Below are 12873 nucleotides of genomic sequence, written 5' to 3'. Positions count from 1 at the left end.
TTTTTGCTTTTTTTCTTCTTCCTTGCCATGTTGTAGATTTGGAGAAAGAAGTCTGTATAGAGCCGCGCGTTGTATCTGGCGGTTGTATTTTGAATTGTTTGAACTGTGCGCAGGTAACGCGAAAATAACGTCAAGAATAAGAGGTCAATATAGAAACGTTGTTTTAATTTGAATAAAATAAAATATGCATATAGTACGCTTGAAACCAAATCACAACGTAATATTAGGAAAATAAACAAATATTTTACTTGTTTGAAATTTATCACAAATATATTTCGCAGGTAGCCTTCATCTTTATTGTTGTCCTTTGTTTCTTTTTTTTTCTCGCATTACCTGTGCAGAGTTCAAACAATTCAAAATACAACCGCCAGATACAACGCGCGGCTCTATAGAGACTTCTTTCTCCAAATTTACAACATGGCAAGGAACCTATATCTAAAATTTCAATTGTTTAGACCCGAAATTGTCGGAGGAGTTTGGTAGAGTTCTCAAAGGTCAAATCGTTGAACTTTTACCAGTTAATAGCCAAATTTCTGTCTGAAAACGAATTACACATATTCCCCCAAATCTCAGTAACATGTATATCAAATTTCGAGCCTGTAGACTTAAAATTGACAAAGTTATTGTGTAGTGAAATGTACAGAGACAGACACGTTCACTTTTATAGATATATAATAAAGTTATATCGTTCTACATATAGTGGGGTTAATTCTGCCGTGACTTTTGGCGGTGCCTATAGTACAATCAAACAACGCATCCGTATTTGTCTGAATTTATCATTTTTAAAAATAAATTAATTATTATTAAAAATAATACCATTTTAAAGTTATTTTTCTTAATGATCCTGGATTTAAATTATATATATATATATATATATATATATATATATATATATATATATATATATATATATATATATATATATATCAGAATTATTAGAAAATGTTTACACCACCATCATTCATACAAGAAAAATATAAATTACATTTGAGATTTTTGAGAATTGTTATCATTAAAACCAGATTAAATATTTTTGAAATTATATTTTTTTTTGTGAAAATATTGAATGAATACTGCTTATCGTAATGTTCCTGAAAGATTAAAAATATATTTGATTGTTAACATCTACAATGTTTTATTTTTCATGCTCAACTAGTAAAAAAACATTACAAAGAAAGGACATGTTTTGATGAATACTTAAAAATACAAAGGAGATAATTACATTTACTAAGTGAATACTCATAATAATGAAGAGAAATAAGGAACGATGAAAACGTACACACATTATTAGATTTTAAAAACAATCTATTTAGTTCAGCGACGGGCAAAATGGGGGATGTACAAGGTTTGTTTTGATGGAGTCTTTCTTTAAAAATCTACCAAAAATCGAATAATTTTCTAATCAATATGACATTTTATCGATTATTAAGTGAACAATATTATTTATAAAGGTGTGATTTTTTTGTCATGATCGATATATATATATATATATATGTGTGTGTGTGTATACTGATGTTTCATTAATATTAGAGAAATATGTACCATAGCTATACGTGTTATGTTATGTTATCTGACTGTAACTTTTCCGATTAATTAGTTCTGCCCATCTGTGTATTTTAGATCTTTATCATTTATGATGTCATTCTGAAATAATATCGAAATAATTTATACTTATCTATGATGAAGATTGACTTGGCTTGATTCTAAGTGCATAACCATCCTACAGCCACCTTCACATCTACCAGTATACCAATCACACAATGATTGTGGTACAATACTCTATTGCAGATTGTGAATATAAAATGTCCGATTTGGATGCTGTTATGGTTGCACAGCACCTAATGACACATGCGATCATTCAAAGTGCAGCTGCCACCACCGGTGCACTGCTCCGGCGGTGCAGTTGCTGCAATGCAGATTGAGAGACTTTGTCGCTGCAACCAAAATTACCGGAAATGACCTTGTCGTTCATCTGCTTGAATGCTGCGATGAATCCCTACAAACCGACCTGACTCACACTGCAGGCAGTTAATTAACTGACAAACCAGAAACAGTATGAGTCCTCACAATCAGAGAGAAAAACACCATTGTGTCACGTGTTACTCTACACAATATGCAACCAGTTTTTTTGGTGCTCATCGTCGGCGCCTAGTTGGAGTGTGTAAATTTCTCATCAAGTGTTCGAATTGCAACAAGGAGAACCACACAGAAATCATCCTCCAAGATATCTTGGCCTTGAGGACACAGAAATTTAGCTGAACTTTGACATGGCATAAAGTCTTTTGCAAGTATTTGAAGAAAGCAAATCCCACCTATTGTCATGAATGCAAACGATGTGTTTGTAAAAACCACTACAAAAGTGTGTGCTGCATCAAAAACAGAAAGAATCGGCAACCAGAAACATCGTCAAAATCATGCATAGAACATGAAACCACCGTTTTTGACATCCTGTGTGTGGAATCAATTATCGGGCACGTTGTTTGTTTGTTTTTTGTTTTGTTTTTTTAATTAAACCTTGGTCCTTGCTCCTTTAATAGAAAAAAATAGGGCTTGAATTATATTTTCCGATGAGTTATAAACTTGGAAAAACGGGGTGGAATTATTCAATATTTTTCACGAAATTTCTGACACACCTACCGCAGCGCAGCATATGCAAAGTTGACCCTGGACTACCATCTCTACAACCAGCTGTCCGACGCGTAAACAAAACAAACCCCACGATCACAACTATTTATCAACTTCACGACAAAAGTCACCCGGGTGCACGATGAACAACTCGGCTTTGGTTCAACTCCCAATGGCTAAAACGGCTGGTGTAATTGACATGGCTGATACTGGTTGTCAAAATTGCCTGGCCAGTATCAAGGTGATCCATCGATCATTCAGTAGATGCTATCTCTCACCATTCAACCATAAAAGATGCCGTTGGTTGACAACATCACATCTGTTTACAGTCATGACGAACACATTCCTCATTAGCCACCATTATCTGATCTTAGCTGCACCATCCTTTCCTCGATACGACACCAATGTACAAGAGTCGCTCTATCATCCATCAACCAGATTCATTTGATCACTTGGGACAAAGTTTGGGGCACGAGCAACAGTACACGGTTGACAGTGTTGTCGTATACAAGCAGCATATTATTATTCTTTGAGACAGGACGTCATTCTGCACACCAATCTATGATATTGAGTCACCTCGGCTCTCATGGCCACTCGAAACAACTGCAATCACTGCATGGCGCCCTCCCAATCCAGCTCACCACTGAAACCACCTGTCTCTCCAGCCTACACCTTTCAGTGTGTATGTACTGATTCTTCCACTACAAAGTTATCAACTACTTAGTCATTGTTGACAGATACTCCAATTGGCCTATAGTTGAAAGAACCTCCAGTGGGGGATCTGGTATAATAGACTCTATTATTTTTTCACAAGTTCTACTTTCATATTATCTTGAAGCCGCTACCGTTGCCCCTCAAACAAACCGAAACTGTGCTCTTCTTATCACAGTCGCTTAGGTGTTGAAGCACATAAATGTAAAATGTTCGTTTTCTAACCATGGACACTAAATAATGGAAGGACAAGCACGACACACTTTCCACAAAAATCACACAACTTTGCCTACTTTATTAAAGGCTCTCTATCCCAAGCACGTTGTTTAGTTGATACTTGAGCTGCTTTCAGTATATGGCAACTGAAACTTTTTCGTAAGAAGCCACCAATGTCGCCAATCACACTGCAAGAGGCAAATCACTCCGCCATCCATATGTACGGTCAATATTCTCATTCTCTCGACTTGGAATTACGGAGAGACTTTATATGGGTCTTTACAATAACGGATTTACCCTACCACACACACCACAAAATACCACATCGAAACCACAGGGGCTGTCGTGTTGTCACACTCTCGCCGTCTCCCTGCTGATAAACTTAAGGCAGTGAAGGCAGAATTCAACCATATACTGAAAAACATGCCTGGGAAGGTCAAAGTGAAGTTTATGTTTTGTTTCATTAATCCATTATCCCAGGCATTATCAACTTATTCCTGATCACAAATTTTATATTACTTATTGCGTGAAGTATGGCGATGGTACTAAGAGGTCTTTTTACAGCTGGATTCATTTGACATTGTTAGGAGCTTAAATTTGAATTTTTGTTAATTTGTATAAATTATGACGAGGGTTAGTTGCATAATTGGAAGTTTTGTTCTCTTAATATCGCATGAGAAATGCTAGTGTAGGCAAAGGGAATAAGGGGATAAAAGTTTTCAATCTGAATTGAGAAGCAAAGGAGGCAAAATGTCTGGCTGTCTGTATTTCTCAATTCCCATCCTTAAGACAAACTGATTAAGAAGTAATTAGTTAATTATATATTGCTCTCTCCTCTGATGAATATTTCTTTTTAAATAAATCCTTTAAAACCAGCAAATATTTATTGTGCTTTACTCCGGTGAGGGCCACAGGTCATGAATCACGAGAATATAACGGCAAGTCATGGACAATATTCAAATAGACTATAAAACATCGACCTTGATCGTTTGAAGGCGAAAACGCAAGTGAGAATAAAACATGCGTTTATGAAAAGACTATACGAAGTTTAGTTGAACATGAAAATGTTACATTAAGTGAAATTAACAACTCTTCTATAACTATTGCCCTGGAAACAAAACGGATTTCTTCAGATTTTTTAAAGCTGGTTGGGCTTAAATACCAAAAAATGTGTATATCACATAGCTAAACACAAACTAAAAAGAACAAGGTAAATCAACACACATACACATTTTCATGCACTCACATACATATATTACTTACATGTGCACATTATTCACACTATGAACATATTGACTCACACATCTACAAAGCTTTGCGATTACTTACTTTGTTTTCTGTACCAAACACGACTTTTAATAAAAAAAAAACTTTTACTGATTGAAAATAACTATTATATCTTTATAAAATTGTAGATGTAAACATGTTTTCTTATAAAATTTGGTTTCCTTAATTTTTATATTTTAAAAAATTCTATTTATGTTTTAATTACCACTTGCTAACTGATAACTGCAATATTCATTAATGTTTAATTTATTTCCTTTATAAAAAATATGGACGTCACAATTAATTTTTCCTCAACTAATCTAGTCCGTGGAAAAAAGAAACAGTTTTTTAGTGCTAAATTCCGTGTGCATATGGAAAATGTTTTTAAAAAAAACTTGACAAATAAAACTTTTTAATCCGGAGTTAAATTAATAAAATTGCTTCAATTTAAAAAAAAATAAAGTCTATTTACGTTTTCGCTTCTCGAACAAGAGAAAGAGGTTAAGAAATGATTTAAACCAAATGCTATGTCATAACGCTGGTGACTTGGATGGGCACGTTTACACGATCAGTTTGTTAATGTTTCCAAACCAACGGATTTAGATACGAGAGAAATGTGTAAATAGCTCAGTAGATGTACGGTAGTTTAATTTGATAATAAATCATGAGATGTACACCATACGCAAAGTATTTTCATCTGATAATAATAGATCAATTATTCTAAGTAGAAAGATTCATTCACATAAATATAAAACAGCCTCACAAACTATAACTGCTACACAGCTTATTATCTATGTTGATGCTGTATATGGCTAGCAGTGTCAGAAATTTCGTGAAAATAGTGAATAATTCCACCCCATCTTGTATATGGCTAATCAGTTTATAAGTGTTGAATTTTTATCGATATCCTGATGCTGCAGTAAATGATCATCGGATGTTGTTCAACACTCTTGCTTTATCGTATGATTTGGAAGGAGACACTGTCCTTAAAAATGTTCGTAAAAAATATAAAATTGTTATGACAGGCGTTCAGTACGTAATGCCGTGGTCTAATTTTTCATGTAAGTAGAACAACGAAAATTGTCACAGTTATTAGTTTGTTTTCTAGATAAGAACATCATAGAGTTACAAATTTCTCGCATCTTTTAAATCAGAAATCAAGTCAGGGTCATTACTTATTGAATATCAATCGTATTTAGAAAATCTTGCATAATAAAGATTTGTATGAAAATAACAATGATAAAAGGCTAAAACATGAATTATTTAAACATGAAAACTTGATATAAAATAGACGTTTTATTGAAATATATTAAATTTAAAAATGAAATAAAAACTGTTAAGATATGACCTCAGTTCTTTTGGGTGATTTTAAAGATTTACACGAGAATGTTTTTAAAAGAAGTGTCGAGTTTTGGAATTGGAAGTTTTGACAACAAAGTGTCGATTTTATCTGATAAATAGTTACACTTTAGTTAGTCTGTAACTTACACATAATTTAATTAGAATATATAGATATTTATAGACAGTTATTATCCCTGTTATGGCTTCATTGCAAAAGTTTGTTTTTCTAGAAATTGTATGTAAATATTTCTAAACCAGTTGGTAGTATATTTCATACACTTTTTTGTTTCAATTTTCATTAGTCGCAGTATTCAGAAATCAATGGGCTCCCTACATGGGGCTCACATTTAAGTCTACATGACACAACAAATGTTCCTTCTATGCAAAGAACCACATACGTCAAAGGAATGTGGTTTGGCTAATTTTAATTAAAATTTTTTGTTTAAGCTGGTGATATCGTACTCTACCGGATGCCAGGCATCTTTATCTCATACATTTCAAGCAAACAATCATTTTAAGATTCTAACTGTTTTCGAGCAATTGTTTGAATCTCTCTTGCACTTGGTTCACCAGATATATTTTTCAGGTAGTTTTTAAAAATTCTTTTGTTTTATTGTAGTTCCTCCTGTAATTACTGACAAAGATTTTCCAAACATTCCACTTTGTTTCACGTCGTACATAAACCTGATAGTCTGTTATTTTTTACTCTGACTCTTTTTAACCCAGTGTTATTGGAGACATTAACTTCCAACTTCTTGTCTCATGTAATTATGTCAGGTTTAACAGCTATGTTTCAAGACACGTAGATTTAGGAATCACCGAGAGTCATAGTGAATTGTGTAAAATATGTCCAACTGCTGTTCCCATGATTTGCTGCAGTAACACTCAATATTCAACATGTTATAGATCGTCATTTGGATATATTTACACATTCCATTTTATTCCATTGTATAATATCCATCCTCTTGAAGAGCCTGACAACTTGAATGGATCATCCTTAGTATTTCTACTTCAAACGTATACAGTCCTATGTGAATGCATCCAGAAATTACTTGTAACAATATTGTTTTGCCCATTATTTCCAATTTTCTGTAATGAAAGTTCTGGAGTATTTTTAACAACTCCTTTGGGTGATTTCCCTAGCAGACTTGTTTCCTAATTCCGTCATATTTGTAAAACAGTCTTGATTAAAATGTTTGGCCAACTCCTTTGGGTGATTTCCGTAGCAGACTTGTTTTCTAATTTTGTCATATTTGTAAAATAGGCTTGATTAAAATGGTTGGCCACTTGCGTAAAAGAGGTTCTTCTGGCTCGTTTCATAAGGCTGCAATACAATGTTGAGATATGGATATTGGAAGATCATCAGATACTGTTTCTTGTATGTGTTTTCATATGATGCATCAAATCTTACATCTGTGAAAATTTTTTAATTTTCTTATCTTTTTAGCATCCACGCTATAAATTTTACCTCCCTTCAAAAGAAGAACCATATACTTAATAAGAATGTGTTTTTTTCTCTGTTTTAATTTTCTTATCACTTTGTTTTTGCTGGGGATGGAGCCTTCTCCTGGATGCCAAACATTCTCCCATTAATTTAGTTGCTCCAACCGAAACACCGTTTTAAGATTCTAACCGTTCCTTCAAGCACTGTTGTTTGTATTTATTTTGCACTTGGTTCACTGAGTATATTCGCCAGATAGTTTTTGAAAAATTTTAATTAGCTTGTTGATCCTATAATGAGAGGTATGATTGCAACATTCGTAAGATTCCAGTTGCTTTTTATGTCGTACATAAGTCATTGGTATTTTGTTATTTTCTCCCTCTCTGCTCTGTTCAAGCCAGCATCATTCTTGTCCCATATCACTATGTCAGGCTTAATAGGCACATTTTCTATATATGCAGCTTAGAAATTTCATAGTCATAGTGAAGAGTGTATGACTTATTTCCAACTGTTTCTACTACATTTCTAGTGGAGATATTTGTCTCCCGTATGTAAATCAACAAAGTTGACTTCCATGCAAAAGAACAACCTCATACTTCACAAGAATGTGGTTTGTCGTTTTTTTTTCATTTTTCTCCGTCTTTTTCTTCTACGGGGTGGGACATTCAACCAGATGTCTAACATTAACCCGTATTTTAGTGAGTCGAACCACGAAATCTTTTCAGGATTCTGGCTGTCCCTTTCAGTGCAATTGTTTTTTTCACTTGCACTTGGTTCACCGGGTATGCTTGCTATGTACTTTGTAAAGTTCTTTTTCATAAACCCAGTTTCTCCTGTGATGATTGGTATAATTAAAACGTCTTTTAATTTCCAATTTCGTTTCATATCATACATAAGGCCTTGAAACTTTATCTTTTTTCTCTCAGCTCTGTTAAGCCCTGCATCATTGGGTACACTGACCTCTATTATCGTCGCTTTTTTTATTGACTCTGTCCCAAATCACTATATCTGTTTTAACAGCTGCGTTTTCTAGATATGCACCAGTAGGAATTATGTAGTCATAGTGAATGGTGTTGTTGTCATTCCCATTCGTTTGGCTATATGTTCCCAGGACATTTTACTACACTGAAATCTTCCAATGAAGGTATTTGCAAACTCCATTATGGCGATCTGTATAATAACCATCTCCAAGTAAGACTTTGTAACTAGAAATCAGGTGGCCCACACTCTCAACCTCAACCTGCATTTATTATTATTGCTTAGACCACTCATCTTTTTGAAGGCGTTCGTCATGAGGCCCTGGTCTTGTGCAGCCAATATCAAACTCGCTTGGTCGTAATGGAGCGATCCTCTTTTGAGCCAGTCCAGGGAACATCCGTATCGATATATTCTTGGGATAGTTCAGTTAGTTGGTATTTTGCCCGTTTATGGTTGGCCAACTCTTCTGTTTTAACACTATGGAACCGGCTAGTGTATTTTTTCAGACTGTTGCAGGCTATGTCAGTGGCAGGCTTGTTTGGGTTTTCAGCATCATTTGTAAGGCAGTCCTTTCAAAAATGAGTGGCAAGTTGTATTATAGATGTTATACTACTTGCTCAGTTCTTATGATGGTCTTTAATTTTCATCAGCTTGGGGTTACAGGAACTCATTATGTACTGACCGATGCTGAAGATTGTAGCTCTGTGTCTCATGTATGTGTTGCCATGCAAAAGAAGAACCACAAACCTCACAGGAATGTGGTTTCTCTCCTATATGTGTTAGCATATGATGGACAAAGTTGACGTCTGTGAAAAAGAAGCACAAACTTCACAATGTGGTTTGTTTCATGTATGTGTTTTAATATGATTAAACAGAGTTGACTTCTGTGCAAAAGAAGAACCACATACTTTACAAGAATGTGGTTTGTCGCCTGTGTGTGTTTTCATATGATCCAACAAATGCGATTTCTGTGCAAAAGAAGAACCACATATTTCACATGAAAATGGTTTTTCACCAGTATGCGTTTTCATATGACGCAACAAATTTGACTTCCATGGAAAAGAAGAACCACACACTTCACAAGCATGTGGTTTGTATCCGGTATGTGTTATCATATGACGCAACAAACTTGACTTCCACGCAAAAGAAGAACCACATACTTCACAAGAGTGTTCTTTATCTCCCGTATGTGTGTTCATATGACGCAACAAATGAGATTTCCATACAAAAGAAGAACCACAGACTTCACAATAATGTCGTTTCTCTCCTGTATGTGTTTTTATATGATCGAACAAATTTGACTTCTGTGCAAAAGAAGAACCACATACTTCACAAGAATGTGGTTTCTCACCTGTATGTGTTTTAATATGATTAAACAAAGTTGACTTCCGTGCAAAAGAAGAACCACATACTTCACAAGAATGTGGTTTTACTCCCATGTGTGTTTTCATATGACGCAAAAAATTTGACTTATCTGCAAAAGAAGAACCACATACTTCACAAGAATGTGGTTTCTCTCCCATATGTATATTCATATGTGTCAACAAATTTGACTTATGTGCAAAAGAAGAACCACATACTTCACAAGAATGTGGTTTCTCTCCTGTATGTGTTTTCATATGACACAGCAAATTTGACTTATGTGCAAAAGAAGAACCACATACTTCACAAGAATGTGGCTTGTCTCCTGTATGTGTTTTCATATGACACAACAATGTTGACTTCTGTGCAAAAGAGGAACCACATATTTCACAAGAATGTGGTTTGTCTCCTGTATGTGTGTTTATATGACTCAATAAATGTGACTTCTGTTTAAAAGAAAAACCACAAACTTTACAAGAATGCGATTTGTCTCCCATGTTTGCTATGTAATGCAATGATAGTAACTTGTAACTTTAGAAAATTTTAATGAACAATGATTTTAAAATTCAAATGAACAATAATTTTAAATCACCAATGAGGAAAGTTCCTTCTTGTCCATTAATTTCTTTTCATTGTTGCAAATTCTGGAAATATAAAATAAATTTAAAAAATTATATTTCATGTGGTTAATTTGAATTATGTTGACTTTTATTAAAAATAGCCATAACATCTTTTATTAATGAAATTTAAAAAAGAAAATGAGTATAGTTTTATGCAATACTTGTAAGTCAACAAAATTAATTTGTCTATTTTCAAATATTTTATTAAAAATCTTTAAAATGAACTAGTTTATATTTAGCAGTATAGTCTTTCTGCAATTAGAAAGCCTGCAATCTTTTGGGCATTCCTTGAATTAGTCTTCAGTAATACTTCGGTGAAACGGTATCATATTTCTCTTTCATTTTTGTCCCAAATTCTTCCCGATGTGAAATTTTATCATTATGTAGCTGTAGCTTGATATAATGTCATACGTTTTTGATAGGATTGATGTCTGGAGATTGTGCAGGCCAATTCAAAAATGGAATATAATGCCCTTCAACCTCTTGACACCCATTTGCATGAATGGGAGCATTATCCAACATAAAGATGAGAGTATCATCTAAATTTCGGCCAAAGTAGGGTGGAAAATACCCAGTCAACATAATAATGAACGTGTCCGAACGAATTCGGTTTTGCTAGGGAACTATAGGCACTAATAATATGCCCCATTAATACTGAATCTCAACCACCTTGTAGTGTTTAAACTGTGTATCTAGGATTACATTCTTTGTCCTCCCTTCGACTGACGTACTCCCTGCCATCAGGGACTTGCCTATTGAACTTGCATTTATTGCTAAAATTCACTTTTTATTAATATGAAGAGTAATGATCTTCAATGCATCTGACAGAGCCTAGATGGAATTTTCTGTTTTTTATAGCAATCATTTGCTTGCTTTCTGCAACAGAGCCTCACAAATTCCTCTAATCTGTTCTTAACTGTAGAAAGAGAACAGTTCGTAACAAGATTACACTGTTGTTGCATCTGGGAAACCGTATCAAATCTGTTTCTGACTCTACAGATCTAGATAGCATTTTCTTCCTGTATTGCGACCACATATGGCAATATCATGAACACTGCCAATTTTGGTGTTTTTGCACAATCACTCGTACTGTTACGAATCACATTTCAATCTATGGCCAATTTTTCGATTAAATATACCAGAAAGGTGAAAATTAGTGAGCTCCTGACAGTCACTAAGAGGAAATCGAGGCATATGGACTCGATGTTACATTGTCTAACCTGGAATGACAACAGTTATGATTAGAGATGCTTTGTTGCCTAAAGGTGAAATTTTAAGCTGGTTTAAAGCTTATTTGTTTTCTTAAGACATTAATTACTTTTCAGTTTTTCTCAATCTATATTTACTTCATCGTATAAGGGTCAATGGTTTCCTTTTCCGTCAATAAACTGCCATAACTGATTTTTCAATCTCTCCACATATTACGGCTTTTCAATATTTTTCTAACCTTACTGTTAGTGAATGACATGGCTCACATTTGTAGAATTTTCCACATCTACATGGAATCTCTTAGTCATGATTTTTCCATAACCGACGGTACATGCACATGTTACCAAAGAGTCAAATAACCCTTGAATACTCTCGTGTCTAGCTCTCTGGTGGAAGGTTTCTCTTAAATTTTCCACCTCATTTTGATATGTATTGTTATTAGTACAGATTATTTTGCTTGCTGTTGTAAGAAACAAACTATTACATTGTTTAGATTATATAGATTGTGAAAATTGACTGGCTACATATTTAAAGATAATAAGAAATATGTGGGGTGTTATGAAAGTATTTTAATGATGTTAACCCCACATGACATCACATGACGTGGAAAGTAAAAGAGAAAGGATTTATTTCCTAGGTATAGCGCAATGGTGCACACATGCAAACGCATGCATGACAGCTGGTAACAAATGCACAGGACGGTAGTGCTAGTTTGTCATAATTGATATTGTCAGTGGTGTAAGGTCACCTATTTGACAGACACAGCTGTCAAGGGTGAACTCAAAAGCAGGTCGTATATATAGTCAATAACAGCAGAACATACATTTCATTTGCTGAAGGTTTTCACCAGTTATTTGAAGGGATATTAAGGGAACCTGGACGAACTGTAACCATACGACAAAGACGGGTCCCGTGAAGTTAAGGAAAACCAAAAAATAAAACAATAAGGTACATGACATTCCATTTTTTACCCTCCTGTTTCTACTCGAAAACAACAAATATATATAAATATACATATATGTGATGCGCATAAGATAATAACAAAATCAGATATAATTTTTTAAGATAATCTTTTCTCTTTAACCAAAATTGAATTTTGAGTTG

Source organism: Euprymna scolopes, chromosome 46, assembly GCF_053919585.1.
Source record: "Euprymna scolopes isolate OS-2025 chromosome 46, ASM5391958v1, whole genome shotgun sequence".
NCBI lineage: Eukaryota > Metazoa > Mollusca > Cephalopoda > Sepiida > Sepiolidae > Euprymna > Euprymna scolopes.
The sequence above is the reverse complement of the archived record's forward strand: the minus strand, read 5'-3'. Positions refer to the sequence as shown.